This window comes from Ovis canadensis, chromosome 8 (assembly GCF_042477335.2).
Source record: "Ovis canadensis isolate MfBH-ARS-UI-01 breed Bighorn chromosome 8, ARS-UI_OviCan_v2, whole genome shotgun sequence".
Taxonomy (NCBI): domain Eukaryota; kingdom Metazoa; phylum Chordata; class Mammalia; order Artiodactyla; family Bovidae; genus Ovis; species Ovis canadensis.
This window is the reverse complement of record NC_091252.1, coordinates 39,598,621-39,610,740: the sequence shown is the minus strand read 5'-3', so window position 1 is coordinate 39,610,740 and position 12,120 is coordinate 39,598,621. Positions and strand designations below refer to the sequence as shown.

Here is a 12,120-nt window from a genome sequence, read left to right as displayed (position 1 = left end):
TCCCAGGTCAGGGAGAGGCACAGAAGGAGGTCTGAGCCTGGCAGGTGCTGTGTACCCACCTCCGCTCTGTGCCGTGGCTCCGTCTCATCTTGGGCTCGTCATATGACGAAAGCGTGCCTCAGAAGCCTTCCAGAACCTGCTGATGCCTTCCAGTCTCGGGATCAAGGAGGATTCTGTGTATTCCCAGGCTAACCCTCAGGAGGGGTCGGGGCAGAGCCGTGGGTGTCTCTGGAGTCTTCCCGGGGACCTTATAAGCTGATCTCCTTTCATGGTTTCTGGGTCATTGGTGAGTGTGGGTGGGAACTTGTAGGATATTCTGTGGGTGAGTAGAAGATACTTGTGGTGAGTAGGTTTTCATGAACCTATCTGCACATGCAAAGCTTTCCTTAATGTCTCTCCTCCTCAATTTGGGTGGAGACCTTGCCACCTCCAGGTTCCTCCCTGAGGACAACTCAGCATTGTCTCAGGCTCAGAACTGACAGACACTGGCTCAGCCCCATTGTGGCCTCTGGGCCTGGCCCTTCAGTTGTGGAAAAGCCTGTTTTCTCCCTGGGCAGACCTTGTCAGACTTCTTGCTCCTGGGTATTTGCTTTTTTTATGTCATTAATGATAAGAAATTACAGGGAAGGCAAAGGAATATACCCTGGTCGATCTTCTGACCTTTGTAGAAAACACAGAAATCAAGTATTTATGCCAGTTTGTGCTGATTCACTAAGGAGTAAGGAATATCAGCTAATAAAATTGAGGTCTTTGGCTATGGGTTCATACTCTGGTCTTAACAAGAAAAGTCTTTTTTCTTTCATGATACTAACTGTTCTTAATGTTTCCTCTTTGGGGCACAGTCGATACAAGAGTTTCCTTCTTTTATCCCCCTCCCTAAAAAAGAGAGAACAACCCATAAGTAGTGTTGGTTCATTTATTAAGTGAATTTTGAAGTAATGGAGAAATCTGTATTTCTCAGTGAAAATAGGTACCAAGATTTTGACATTTGGATTGTACAGCATTGGGCATTTGGATTGACAGCATTGGAACAAGGAAATTTCGTTCTTCCTATGAACCTGTTTGATAGTTTGTGAATGTTCTAGGGAGAAGTTCTCTCACTTGCTTGGAGAGCAAGGTCCAAATCAGGTTGTACCTGTGCCTCCCAAGGACTTGTGTCTGAACTTGAAAGCCTATAGGGTGTGTATCTCTTTTCCTTGTTTTGAAGAGACTTTTTTTTTTAGGGTAACTAATGGTTAAAAAAAAAACAACTCTCGTTTACTTTAGGAAGATTTACAGCTCTTTGGGCACAAATCCAAGGCAGTTCAAATGAAGGGATTAGGTTTTATAAATATATTTCAAGATGTGAAGGGAGAAAGTATCAAGTTTATTAGACCTGTAGGTTGCTTACTTAATAAATAGTGGCAGGAATGAAGCTATGTGTATAGGATGAGTGTACTTTTAGAAAAGATTTGTAGTTGCAGGATAAATCCTGTATGTGGGCGTGGAGAGAAGAATTTAAATTGCTGCTTTATTTTGGCAGGAAATAAAGTGTAACCCACTCCAGTGTTCTTGCCTAGAGAATCCTGTGAACAGAGGAGCCTGGTGGGCTGCCGTCTATGGGGTCGCACAGAGTCGGACACAACTGAAGTGACTGAGCATGCATGCATGCGTTGGAGAAGGAAATGGCAACCCACTCCAGTATTGTTGCCTGGAGAATCCCAGGGACAGAGGAGCCTGGAGGACTACTGTTTATGGTGTCACATAGAGTCAGACATGACTGAGGTGACTTAGCAGCAGCAGCAGCAGCAATCAAAGTGTAAAAGGTTAAAGGTTTGTGTTGCATTTTTGTAAAAGCTTTAGATGTTTTAATTTCTTTAAAAACTTTTTTCTATGTGTAAAAGTGAGGATCAAAGAAATCACAAGTACATCCTCAACTGAGTGGAAATGGGTGTTGATATTTCTCATGTTTATATTTTTTGCAGTTACTGAAAAAGTGTTCACTGAACACATGCCATATATAGAGGGTAAAATATTTTATCTGGTATTTGTTATAATTTATTGAGTGTATAGAACTATATACAATGAACTGACATGTATTTGCAGTTATGGTTTTCTTAATTTTTGTTTAGTTTCCTGTGAAAAGTTCAGTTTCTAAATATTTTCATGCTTCTTGGTGAGTTTGCTCAATCTTAAGATAATGATTGAAGTAATAATTTTGTTAGGTTGTTAGGTGAGTGATCTCCCCTTTTGTATAGTCATGACAGTTTCTTCCTGTAAGTTTATTGATGAAAACTATACTCTTTATTGATGAAAACTATACTGAAGATCCTAGGTTGTTTATAACACCTCAGTTAAAGGTACATTCTGGTGTCTGGTGTGGGATACTTGTCTTCACTGTATTAATTGTTTCCCTATAAAGTTTAACTTCTGAAAGCTACAACAGTAAGAAGAATGATTTCTCTAAAACTAAAGAAACTCCGGGAGGTTGTGGTGAGAAGAGTTCTAAGCTCCACAATCTGTATCAAGGCTTCTGGCAAGATCTTGACTCCCCCGTGGCTCACCTTTGGTGTAGTGAGAGCTGATGTGACTTGGGGTCAGAGCTGGGACCTACCCCCCTGTCAGCTGCCAGCTGTGAGGCCTGAGGTGAGCTCCCCACTTTGCCAGAGCTCATTCACGTTCTCTTGAAATTAGAAATAATATTACTCCGTGCTGAGTTGTCTGGTGTTACTCTTTGTTGGAGTTATGAAATGCGGAGTGGTGCCTTCCCTGCACGGGCGCTCAGTACGTGCTGGCTTCTTTCCCTGCCTGTCGCCTCCTTGTGAGGGAGACCAGAGCAGGTTTACTTAGAATTGTGTCTCAATTCAGCTGGTGTGTTGCATAAGCGCAGTTATCTGCTTTTCCTTTCAGTTCTTGCTAGGTAGACAGCTGGTGTGGGGGAGGCTGGGCTGGGGTGTGGGGAAGTAGCTGCTTGAAGCAGAGGAAGCAGTCTGAGGCGGTTTGCGAAGGTGCGCGCTTCAGTATGACCTGGCCATCCAGAAAGTGCTCCTTTGTGTCCAGTACGCTCTTAATTTGCTCACATTTTCTTTGGCACTGAGAAGCAGACGTTAGTTTAGTTTCGCTTAGGTGTATTCCCTGTATTTTCCTGTGGTTTGCACGTAGACAAGGTGTGTCAGTTGGCCCGGGGAGAGTTCAAGTCACTTTGAGCAGCGTGAGCTCCGAGGATGGTCGCCAGCTCTCTTTCTGGGGATGTCGCTCACTGGTTGTGTTGCCAGTTCAGATGCCTATGCTATCTTGTCCTCCTAGCAAGTGGTGGTGGTTTTCTGGAATGTCTGTCACCTACCTTAAGGCACAAGCCTCATTGTTTTAATCCATGTTCCTTGGTTACTTAATGACCTGAGATGCACAGGCAGGCCATTGATTTTTGAAATGAACTAGATAGCCAGGGAGAGCAAGATAAAATCAGTTTACGGGTTAAAGTGGATCAAAGTTCTCTGCCTTGTCAGATTTTTTTGTTGTTGTTCCCAGGAATCATTGATTTCATGGATTTTTTTCTTTTAACCTTTACCATTCTTCATATTGGAGAAGGCAATGGCACCCCACTCCAGTACTCTTGCCTGGAAAATCCCATGGACAGAGGAGCCTGGAAGGCTGCAGTCCATGGGGTCGCTGAGGGTTGGACACGACTGAGCGACTTCACTTTCACTTTTCACTTTCATGCATTGGAGAAGGAAATGGCAACCCACTCTAGTGTTCTTGCATGGAGAATCCCAGGGATGGCAGAGCCTGGTGGGCTGCCGTCTGTGGGGTTGCACAGAGTCGGACGTGACTGAAGTGACTTAGCAGCATTTTTCATATTGCTGAGTAACATGTTCTTATGTTCTTTCTAAGATTTTCTGAGTAAAATCTTATTTTCTTTTATTTTCCCCACTGGCCATGCCAATATTTTGATTTTGATTTTAGATAATTTTTAAACACACAGACATAACTCTTAACAGCCAGCTACTTGAAACAGGGGAAAGATTTCACATAGGTGGTGGCATGTGAGCTCAACCTGGAGTTTCTTAAGGTGAAGAGGATGGGTAAGCTCCATGAGGGAAGACTGTCTCTAGTTCACCTTTTTCCCAACCCCTTACAGAAAGCCAAGTGTGTGGTGGGCACTCCAGAAACAGGAGGTCAAGGAATAATGACCGCAGGTAAGTGTGGACAGTGGGAAGAAAGGGAACAGGTCCACCCAAAGGTCAGGACAGAGTGTGTTCTTCATGCTGTAGGCAGGAGTGGTCGGTAGATGCCCTCTTGCTTGCTGACCTGCTGGTTGATGGTGGCTTCTGAGGTCACGCCAGGGGTGGGAGAGAGGGCTCTTGTGGACATCGGGTTGGGGGGTGGAGCAGGAAGGAGCAGATGTCCAGTTGCTGTGCATTCGCCCCCCCTGTGGATTGGAAATGGGGAGTAAAAGAATCTGACCTTTATGCTAGGCCATTTTCAGTCTGTACCAGTTGTGCTTCACCTCGAAATGGACCCAGACTGGTCAGGGGGCTTTGGGGGCTGCTGAGGTGGGAGGACCTGGAGGCCTGGACTTGGGCAGTGGAGCTGGGTGAGACACTCCCGGCAGTCAGCCCCATCCCTGTGTTGCACCAGACTCATCGCAGTTGACCCGTGCACAAGGCGGGCTGGCACTGCGTTTGTCTACTTATATGTAGATATTTTTTACCAGTAAATATTGCTGTATAATACAGTCTGCAATTGCTTGAATCTGAGAATTTGGAGGAACTATGGATGCAGAGAGCCAACTGTACATTATACATGGATTAAACCCCCAGTCCCCCACATTTTCAAGGGTCAGCTGTGTTTACTGATGACTCTGCCTTACCTGGTTCACCATGCTGATTGCTGAGTAGGCTATGAAGAGTGCCCCCTCTTCTCAAAGAGTTTGCAGTCTCGTTGGAGAAATAACAGCAGGAAAAAAAAAACAAAAACAGGTAGTATATTTGCAGTATATAGTTCAGTGACAAGAGCACAGATGGTAGAAACTTGAGTGCCTCGGTTTAAATCCTTTTACTTATCAGCTCCATCACCTTGGGCAAGTGACTCCCTCAGTAAAATGGCTCATCTCTTACTAGTATCACCTGCTCCTTTAATCCTTTACAGTAGGATTAAAGGAGTCAATATATGCATATTTAAAGAGCCTGGCACACAATAAGTGCTGTATAATTACCTTGGAGATAGAGTCCCTAAGCCTCAGTTTCCTCACTTCATAAGAACTTCACAGGGTTATGAAGGTTGAATGAGAAATTGTCTATGAAGCATCGGGCACAGAGCTTGGCAGAGACCCAAGTGTTCAGTCACCAGTAACCGTTCTCAGTCTTATTCTTTGATACTTGCCCCTTGGTTCAAATTTGTTTGGTTCTTCCTCCACAGATATATGGGAAGTTATCGTGTATTTTTGTTCTCTATTTTTTCTTTCAGTTTCAGAATCTACTTTTCAGTGCAAAATATGTGTTTTTTTAATTGGGCTGCCTCATGCCAAGAAAAGTAACAAGATTACTTCTGTGTATTCTTCTCCCCTCCTCCAAAAGCCCTGATGAACTTGAAGTCTCTGACTTGCATATTTAAGCATTAACTAAGATAAAGCATGAGCTCAGCAGGAGCTTTCTAATGGCTAATCCACAGTAGCCCGTTTTCTCAGTCTTTTTCTCCCACATAAGAAAAGAACCAGCAGGGACAGGACATTTGGGTGGTCCTTCCAAAGGAATGTCACTCTAAGGGCTTGGGTGGGAGGAATAGTGGTGTTTCACCATGGAGTTGTGTGACTTGGTACATGACTCTTCTCTGGTCCATTTGCTTTATCCAGGACGTGAGGTGGGGCACGTAGGAGGAAGGCGGCTCCATCAGGGTTCTAAGCAGGTGTCATAGTGTTGAAAGCATTTAAACCCACACTTTTTGCCAGTTGTAATGAAGAAGAGGTAGAACAGTACTCTACCCTGGGACAGAGTGGGGAGGACCTCCTTCCTGCCCACTGGGCACTGGTGGGCAGAGGCGAGAGGTGGGAGGACCCTTGGGTGGATGAAGAGGTTTTCACAGAATGAGTGTGGGTGGTCTTCTGACTTCTATGAGGTTTTGAACTTTTGCATTTGGGATAGGGGCTTGGAGGATCCTGTTTGCCTAACACTGTCTCATGGTTTAGAGTTTGGGCTTTAGGACAGACCTGGGGTGCCAGTCTGAACTCCCTGACTTACTGGTAAGACCTTGAGCAAGTTCTATAACCTTTCTGTGCCCCCATTTCTCATAAATAAAATCCCAGTTGAGGATTGTATCCAGTTATGCATATTAAGTGTTTAGCATAGTTCCTAGCAAAAAATGCTCCTTTACTATTGGTGATGAATAGTAATCACCAACAGAAGTCAGAGGTGCCAAGGAAGGCAGAAAAATCAGAAGTAGTAGGCAGCATTTTCAAGAGTGAAAGAGCATGTTGCCTTCTATCTAAATTATGAAGGGCCCCTTTAAGACCTTCTGTCAATTCAGTTCTGTAGGAAAGGCAGGTAAGGTTGAGGATGAGGGCTGTGTAATTTTCTGGTGCGATCTTACTGTGGTGTCTTAAGATCTGAGACAAAGTGGAATCAAGTGGTTGCAGGGCAGGGGCGGGGGGGGGAAGAACTGCCAGCAGAAGAGGTTTGGTCTGCTGCAGTATCAGCCAAGGGGGTGGGTTGCTTATTTCTTTTCTCATGATAATATTATAAGCAAATATTCTATCTTTTCAAAAGGGATTAAGAGGAGATAGACTACTTGCTACATAGTAAAACCTCTTTCAGCAGTATTATTTCTATGATCTTAAAAAAACACCTCTCCCCACGCCTACCCCTGCCACACCTCTCCCCGCCCCCACCCCTGCAGGACACTTTAAATAAATGAACTGCTCTCTTTATGCACTCTTCTCAGGCTTTCTTGTGAATAAAGTAGCACTTGTCTTTAAGCACCTTTGAAAGGAATTCAGATGATAAACCAAAGAAAAGCGACCTTTTCATCCATAAATCCCTGTGGCCTTGCTGGTGAACTCATGATAAAAGAATTCCAGACCAGGAGGTTGATTTGGATACATTTGTCTGGTTATATAAACTCTGCCCTCCTGGACCTAAGCCTGGAAAAGCCCACCTGAAGCTCTGGGGCCCTTCTTATTGCAACCAGATCATACTTGATGTTTAAAACAATTTTTAACGTGACCAACTTTAAAATATTATATTCATTTAAACCCCAGATTGGCCCTTTCTAGGAGAAGATTGTTTCCTCTGGTTTAATCAGATGACAAATGATTTCAGAACTGGCTTCTAGCAATAGAATGGCGAAGAAGAGACTGGGTAGGGACAGAAAGCTCTGGTGGGAAGCAAGACCGGGGACCTATATAAAGCAGAAAGTGAGAAGGAGACAAAGAAGAGGTGAAGAGAGGAGAATGGGTTGGAAGGGAAAGGGAGAAAAAGGGCAGAAGGGTGAAAATAGGGAACGTGGAACAACCCCTAGGGGACAGAGAAGGTGTTAGGTGGGGATGGCCAGAGATGAGGTTGAGACCGAAGGGTGGAGGCTGATAAATGGGGGGAAGGAGAAGGGGTTCGATTTGAGGGACATGGAGCCTGAGGGATGCCTTTGTGGCTGTGAGACTTTGAAGAGAATTTGAACATTTGAGGGGACCAGGGAGACATTGAGAACCTGAACCAGGAGTCAGCAGGGTCTTTGTGTCTGATGGGGTTCCTTGCACTTGGTGCTCTGGGTGCAGAAGAAAGAGTAGAAGGCAGCTCTGCCCCTCCTTCGAGGGTTATTTTGCTGTGATCTCGTGACTTAGGCCTATCTTGTTGGATCAGCTGGTTCTGTAATACATTTCTACCTCCCAAGTTAGATCAGTTTGTGCACTTCTCTCTAATTCTTGGCGACTCAGTTCACTTTAAAAAGAAGAAAAAGCTCTATTAGAGTCTCTCAAGCTCTGCTATTCTTTCTTCTTTCTTTCCTGTTACTATTAAGGAGCTATTGCTCATACTCCTCAAGGAGTGATTATAGAAGATTGTATTTGTTAATTGATTAGAATGCATAAAATAGTCATGAAATTTAGGGTCTTTTATTTTCATGGAATAGAGGTTGTTGAATGTGTGTGTGTGTTTCAAAGTATAAGTGCCCTAGCCCATTTATTTTAGACATTTTAATAGTAGTTTTTCTAAAATATATTTAATTGTACTGCTTTCTTAAGCTACACTTGTGGAACTTAGAAAATCTTGATGTCCACGATAATAAACTAAGTCTTCTGGCTTTGAGACGACAGAAGACTGAAGTAGTTAGGATGGTAGCTGTATTTGTGCACATTCCTTTGGTGTGTTACCTGCTGTGCACTTGGAAATATGTTGATGAGTCCGTAAATTCTGAGTGATGATACAGCCTGATAAGGATAGAAACTGCCAGTTTTGCTTGTCAGACTGTCTCCAGATGAATGGGGTATTGTTCCCTTTAGGGACCTGACATATGTGGTCATTTCCACCTCTCATCTGCAAACACCTGGAAACACCTGACCACACATACCTGTACTCCCATTTTCTTCCTTCCTGAAGTCGTAGGTGTGAGGATCTACGAATGGGGTGCCAATTTAAACTGCTTCACTAATGGGCATGAGAATGTGGTCAGAGAGGTTTAAAAATATTTGCTTCATTTATGCATAAAATTTTAAATTACTGCTTCTGAGTTTCCTTAATTTAAAAATTATTATGAAAAAGTCAAACATGTTCAAAAATATGGAATACATACTTAACAGTTATCAAGATTTTGCCTCATTTGCTTAATCTGCCCTTTTTCTTTCTTGAGAAATTTAAAGCAACTCCTAGGCCAGTTATTTCACATCTGCATACTTCAGGATAACTCTTGGACAGATACAGACATTCTTACATAGCCATGGTTCCATTATCATGGTTACATTTACTATATTTTATTGGTATCTTCTAATGCCCAGTTTAGAATATTTTTTTCTGTGTTAAAGAAATTTTTTTAAACAGTTATTTTGTTGGACTCAGCATTCAACCAGGGTCCGCCTGTAGCATTTGGATGTTTATGTCTCAAAATCAAAAGCACCCCCCACCTCCCTCCCCCCTTTCTTTTTTCAGGCCGTTGACTTGTTTCAGAAACTGGGTCAGTTGTCCTGCATGGTGTCCCACATTCTGGATGTATCAGCTTTCTTGTGGTGCCATTATCTTGTTCCTCTATCACCTGCATTTCCTGAAACTGGAAATTAGCTCTTGTTCTAGAGGCCAGATTCAGGTTCGGCCTTCTTAGTAGTGCTGTGACCTTCATGTGGCTTCATACAAGGGAAAGAAAGCCTCCTTCACTTAATTAAAGATAACCTTTAATTAGTGAGTCCCAAGCTTGGTTTAGACACAGTACTAGACACTCTGGGGAACTGCAAAGATGCCTCACATTTCTCTTTGGAAGCAATGACCAGCAGCACGACAAAAGATAAGTAAAATGTAGCTGGGACCAGGAAGTCAAGAGTTAGCCTTATATCAAGAGAGATTATCTTAGAAGCCTTTGAAATTTTAGCACTCTGAAACAGTTAATACAGAAACATAATGCTTTCTCCCATCCCATGGTGTCCCTGCTTTTTTCTGCTGCTAGTTTTATTCTCTGTAAATCTTTTCAAAGTAATTTTCCTCTCTCCCTAACCCACTGTGTATTGCGTTGTTCAAGGCACTGTAACTTTGCTGTAGATGCCTTCCAGCGCACCTGACTTCCCACGTCTGGTCAGTGAGACACACGAAAGGCAAGTAAAGTTCATGGTAAGAAAGCAAGCTGTGCCATGTTTGACGAGATCGCCCGTGTCAGTGGCTCTGTTTCTCTACCTCCGCCTCCCCGACCCATGTAAATTTAGAGCACAGAAACAGTACAGTGTAAAAGACTTTGAACTTTCTAGCAAACATCCTTGTATTTCTTTTCCTTCTTTCCCTTTTTTTTTTTTTTGAGGGGATACTATGGAGAGGTTTACACTTTATCGAGAATGAAGCTGGAACTTTGAAGTTGTTTATACAGCCTTTATAGAACTGTTCTTCAAAACCTATGAAAAAATATGTTACCATATTATGATCTTCTTATCTGCCTCTACCTAATCCCCACCCCTTGTACATTTTTCCTTCCCATAAGAAAGTAAAATTTCCAACTAGAAGATGTGCTCTCAGCTGAGGCTTTGTAAGTCAAGAACTTAAGCAAAAGAGGAAATTCCTCTGTGTATTCAAATTTAAAGTTCTCAAGGAATATCTTGTTCACTGTTGTGTTTCAACATTTAACACTAAATACTCATTGAATAAATAAAATGAGATGTTGGCGCAGTAATGTTTACTCTTGTTTAGAAATCGCAAGTAAACAATATGATCCAGTGAAAAATCCCAGTCCATTTTGGATAAGGGACTTTGGCTTGGGCACTAGGGGGTGGATAGGGAGGAGTGTGTGTGTGTGTGTGTGTTGCATTGGCAAATAGGATTTCTCTTATCTGCTGATTCTTTTTAAAAAGATTGTTTTATAAACAACATAGCATTTAACTTACAGATATGTATACACACACATGTGTCCTAAGAAGCTGCTGAGTAAAATTCTGGACTTTGTTCTTAAAAGAAAAGTGGCATTTCTTCTTTACAAATCACTCTCTGTTATGAATGACCAGAGATTGTTAGGGAGCAGGCTTTGATGCATTTGCTGCATGAAGGTCAAGTACTAAGATCATTATAATTCTGCCCCCTTTTGTGCGTGTAGCACAATGAGCTCTTTGTTATGGCACGGCCACATTCTCAGGATGAAGGACAGTCACGTGTTTCAGGCATTAAGAGCATGATCTACTCTTTCTTGAGTTCCCTGTTTTAAGTGGCTGTTGAGGGTAAAGTTGAAGGGGGAAGCTGATTCATGGATGGCTTTTCTCTACCTTTGTGCTATTTTATTTTTATTTCTTTACTTTTCCTTCAGAGAAGTCAATTTGATTGTGACCTCTTAAAAGGAAATATTAAGTGTCATGGCTCTGAGAACCAGTTGCCTAGAGCAGTCCACAAATAGCCTTCAAACTGGCTCAGTTACTCCAGTCTGGCTCAGTTATTCCCAATTTTTATTACATACTTACTGGTGGAGTTTTGATTGCCTCCAAGTGTTCAGGCTTGTGGCTTCTTTATATTCTACTGGGAACTGGTCCTTTTGCTAAGGAGGCTGTGGGGGTGGTGACGTGGACCCAGACCTAGTCCACCTTGGTTCAGTACACGGCTCCACTTGTGAGCTGATTGGCCTTGGGGGGACTATTTAACTCCTCTGCTCATTTTTCTTATCTGTAAAATAGGTTAATAGTACAACTTCAGGCATGAGAAAAAAAAATTGCCTGGCACAAAGAAAGCACTTGGTAAACATTAACTGCTAATGTTACATGTATATATGTAAATTTATTTAGAGATGCAGTTCAGACATTGAGTAAGAAAAGAAAGGTGAAGATGGGGTTTCTTTCTAGGTGACAAGAGGATATTATGTTGAGCAGTTCAAGTATTCAGAGATAAGACTGAGCTGGGGCTGAAGGCAGTAACACTGGAGAGGTTCAGAGATGACTTCTCTCCTGGCCTCATAGTCGTATGAAGGGAGCAGCTTATGCTTTGCCTTCTGGGCATTCTTTTTTACCCAGTTCGGTACATTTGCTAATGATTTGAGCTGTATAGTCATCCCTCAGAATCTATGGGGAATTGGTTTTAGAACCCCTGGGAATTCCAAGATCCAAAGTTCCCAAAATCTGTGCAAACTCAAGTCCCTCATATAAAATGGTATATTTGCATATAACCATGGCACATCAGGTCAGGAAGATCCCCTGGAGAAGGAAATGGCAACCCATTCCAGTACTCTTGCCTGGAAAATCCCATGGACAGAGGAGCCTGGTAGGCTACAGTCCATGGGGTCACAAAGAATCAGACACGACTGAGTGACTTCACTTTCTTTCTTTGACTTATGGCACATCCTCACATGTACTTTAAATCATCTCTAGATTACTTATAATACCCAATACAATGTAAATGTTATATAAATAGTTGTAAATACAATGGAAACACTATATAAATAGATGCTGGTGTGTGGCAAATTGAAGTTTTGCTTTTTGGAATTTCC

The 12,120-nt window shown here is 42.6% G+C and overlaps 1 protein-coding gene across 9 annotated transcripts in view; it reads left to right on the top strand.

Annotated features, from left to right (window-relative positions):
* The window catches only part of FOXO3 (forkhead box O3), a 121,878-nt gene that overhangs the window by 58,552 nt on the left and 51,206 nt on the right, over positions 1-12,120 (top strand). Inside the window, exon 1 of one of the 9 annotated variants that reach the window (XM_069598179.1) lies at positions 1,521-1,812. The exons of the other annotated variants lie outside the window; for them this stretch is intronic. The gene's annotated coding sequence lies outside the window, so the exon portion shown is untranslated. Of the gene's footprint in view, positions 1-1,520; positions 1,813-12,120 lie in introns of those variants that run through there. 9 annotated transcript variants of the gene reach the window in all.